Here is a 4,197-nt window from a genome sequence, read left to right as displayed (position 1 = left end):
TTAAGCTAACACATTTAAACAAAGGAGGAGGGAAGCTGCACAGCTTTGATGTCTAACCAACAGGTGGTCTTTGCTGGGAAGGTAGAAACAAAAAAACACACATATTAAATTTTATATATATATTGTTTTGTATATATAACAAATGTAAATGTAGCAATAGATCATTAGTGACATGCTCATGGGGTTTGGTCAGCAAAAATGCCCATAACTTCTGTTAAATTTGCTAGAGGTTTATCTCCATTTGCATCTTTTCCGATGCGCTGCAGAGGACTGGGAGAGAGCTTTCTGTGTATATTATTTATGCCCCCATGCCACTGCTGTTGAGAACAAGCGTGCAGATCTTGATTCCTCAAGAGACACTTTTTTTTTTCAGGCTGTGAGTAAACATTTCATCTCTGCTACATATGGACTGGGGAAAATTAGCCTTAAATCAGTCTAAATATTGGTTTAGTGGAGTTTATTTTTTATTAGTGTGCCTTTTTTTCAACAGGAATCACATAAAAACAGTTCAGAGCAAGGATATGGCAGGGGTTAGTAGCTCTAATCTGTTGGCTACATCTTGTATATATGTATGTGCATGTGTTCATGAAATTTCTTGCCTTCTAAATATTTCACCATCTACCTAAAAACTGTGCACCCTGAGCTTTATGGCGTCGGTAAGTCCCAGTACTTTTGTCTATATTATGCATATATAAACTTGAAATCCCTGAATAACATGCATGTCCGAATCCCTGAGCCCTGTGAGTGGTGAAATTTGCTGAAGATGTATTCTTGCTTATGTTTAATTTGCTTGTGATTTATAAATATGAATTATAAATACAAAATCATGTTCTCTGGCAAAACAACCAAAAAGAAGAGAAACAAAATAGTGGAAATTCAGCCCCTAAATTAGCAGGTACCTTTTTCACTAAATTGGCAAATTTAATTTAGACGCTGTGTTTATGTTAGGAAGCTTCTCAGTGGAGAAATGAATAATTTAGATTGGGACTCACTGAACCGTCAACTTAATCTAAACTACACACAGGGTTTCATGATTGTGATGCCATCACACTGACAACTGTCAGCCCAGAGATTTAAGTGCCTGGCAAAAGTTTCAAAACCACCTTTGTACCTGTTATAGTAGGTGTTTACCAGGATGGGTTTATTTTGTTTATTTAGTTTTTTTTTTTCTTGCCATGCTGACACACACAGATACACTCAACCTGAAAACAATATCAGCCATCCTATTGTGACTGGCAAAGATAAAGCCCTGAACACCACACGGCAGCAAGATAAGAACTAAGAAGGCAGACGGCTGTCTTGAATCTATCTGATCTGATTGACACTGCTGGGAGGAACCTGTGGGAAAGGAGCTCTTTAACTAAGCTCTTTAACTAAGCCACTTTGCTTAAATTTATTAGTGGCTGATTAACTTTAGAGATTATATATACTGGCAGTGATTCAGATGTTTGTCTAAAAGCAGTCCAGTGATGTCAGAAATATTTTAGATGTTGTCAAAGTGCTTTAGCACAGTATGTGTTACACTTTAGTAACAGAAAACCAGCAGGAATGTTGGGGAGCTTACATTTAGGAATCAATGATCAGGTCACATTAGAACACGAGATGGAGTCAGATCAATCAAAGTAAAGTGCTTTGGAAGTAACCATTTTATTCATGCTATTTATTTTTAAAAATAAAAAATTAACAGCTATTTAACTTGGAATCGGGTGCAAATTTCTGCACTTTCTCTTTTATAAACTGCTGTCCACATAAGACATTCATAAAGGTCATTTTCTTCAAAAGGTAAATACAAAAACAAAAACAAGCATTTAAATATGATTAATGGCCTGACCATATTTAAATTTATCCAATTGAGAGCAAGTATTGTGCATTACAATGTGTTGATTATGTTGCTTTGCTCATAAAGAGAAACAGGCTTCCTTTCTAAAAAGCAGCAGGTAAAAGCAGGAACTGAATGTGTCAAAGTGAAGTGAATAAATAATGGATGTCATGAAGCTTCTGTGGAAGCTGTTGGCTTTGAAATCCACTCCCCGGTTGAGTCACACTCCCAGTTCACTCCCTTCATTTTACATTTAACGGGCCCATCATCTCAAATGCGCACACAGGCACAGGCACACACAGGCATTTTTACCTCATCTCTAGCTGGGGCTGTCTGAGGCAGTTAGTGCTAGAAAGGTGCTGATCTCACAGCTACCAGGCAGGTGTTGTGTCCATCTTAGAGGCTCACGTCTGCATACATCAGCTTCAATTTCACCCTCAGTTCTCGGGGCTTGTGAGCCAAGCTTGCAGTCACAGGAGGAGAGCCGAAGGCACCATCAGCCAAGAGCAAAAATAAATAGCTATATGAGCCTCTTTCGATCAGCTGGTGCTTGGTGAAAATGGCAGGGTTTCTCAAAGACCTCTAAGGTTAACTGGTTTTCTTTTGTAGCAGCGAAATGATATCTAAGCCACTCAAATGGTTCTGTCTGTTCACGCTCATATTTGCAGGAAAAAACGCTTTAAGCTGTGGATGTCCCAAATGTCTTAACACCAAATAAATCATTTTCCAGTATTACTGACACCAGCAGAAGACAGAAGGTGCCTTGGTATTAAATACCTCATTAAAGTCGAAGCAGACAAATTGATTTTGCGTCCCCATATGACTCTACTACAACTCATACAATACCAAGCGATCAGAATAACAGTTTAAATGTGCTCAAACTTTAATTTAAAGAAAAATATTCCACCCTCCTCAGAAAATTTAAAATGCATGCTGTGAGCTCCACATGTCAGGCTCTGCTCGCGCAGATGGATCAAAGTAAGAGGGATAAAGGGCTCCCTTGCCTTTGATAATAATTAATTACACACTCGAGCAAAAACAAATGCATATGCATGTGTGACGCTAAATGTGAAGGGATTAGACCTCTCAGAGTAATGCAGTGGCCTATTAGAACCATCTCATAATTTTCTTACTTTACATTGTGCGCTTGTTTGTTGCTGAATAATGAAAAAAGAGCAGAAATTACTCTTTTAGAACAGATGGAAGATGGTCTCAATGTGAAATAACGTGAAACATTCAAAAGCATTTGTGTCCTCAGCTAGCAGGGATGAACTTCTTGCTCATTTTGTGATTGTTTAAAAGAAAAGGTACCCTATCTAAGTGAAAACAGAACAGAATTTTCTTCTCGTCTCTGTCTACAATATCAGACCGATGTCCTTCAGCTCTAATGTGACTCATCTGGCTGTCAAACTGGGAAGGAAAGAAGACTGGCTAAAGGCCACTTGTCTCTTCACTGAGCCCAGACTGTGTTTGTTCTGTCAGCCTTGGACAGCTCAACACACACTCACATGCCACCTCTGTATCATGTGTAGGTGAATCCAAAAGCACAGTCAGAAATACTGGCGTGATCGAGTCTGGATTTTGATTTTGAGACTCCTAGACTTTGCTGCACACCATGAACAAAGACCATTAATATGCAAAAACTATAATTTGCATCTTGACCATTAGACCATGCAGGCAATCTAAGACTGCAGATCATTACAGTCCACAATGCTGCCATGCCCATTTTTTTAGAGTAATTAGGGTAGCAGTTCATTTAATTTTTTTTAGTCCTAGTTTAGACTTTATAATTCCATATTTAAAAGGCAAATAGTTTCTTTGCTTTTTTTTCTTTGCAGTTTTCTGAGGAAAATTAATAGCATGGTAGCTGGAGTTTTAAGTGGACCATAAGGTAATGGCACATACAAGGAGGAAAGCAAATATTACCCTTAAAACATCATATAGGGTTTTTGTTTTAATTGCCAGAACTAGAAAATAAATAAATAAAAACATAAAAAAAAACACTTTGCTTTCATTGACGTTGTGCTTTATTGGCATTAACTGGAACTATTTTTATTCCTATAACTTCCTTAGTAAAGCAAGGATATATACTTTAAAAATACACCAATCAGTAGCCTGAAACAAGCAAATGCCAGCTTCTAAACCCTACATTAAATATGCATTAATGTATTTACTGAGGACTATTATCTAACCTCTGGAGATGCAGTGAGTGAGGGGGTTCAAAAGGGGGGGTGCAGAACAAACTTAAAATGACAGTAACGTCTCTGTCAGATCCCTCCGCCTAATTGACTGTCCCGGTGTGAGCCGCCGCACCTGTTTACACGCTGCTTCTCCCTCCGCCCGCGCTGGCCGCATCATCTCCTCCCTCACAGCCGAGC

The sequence above is a fragment of the Archocentrus centrarchus genome, chromosome 5 (assembly GCF_007364275.1).
Source record: "Archocentrus centrarchus isolate MPI-CPG fArcCen1 chromosome 5, fArcCen1, whole genome shotgun sequence".
Lineage (NCBI taxonomy): Eukaryota > Metazoa > Chordata > Actinopteri > Cichliformes > Cichlidae > Archocentrus > Archocentrus centrarchus.
This window is presented reverse-complemented; position numbering follows the sequence as displayed.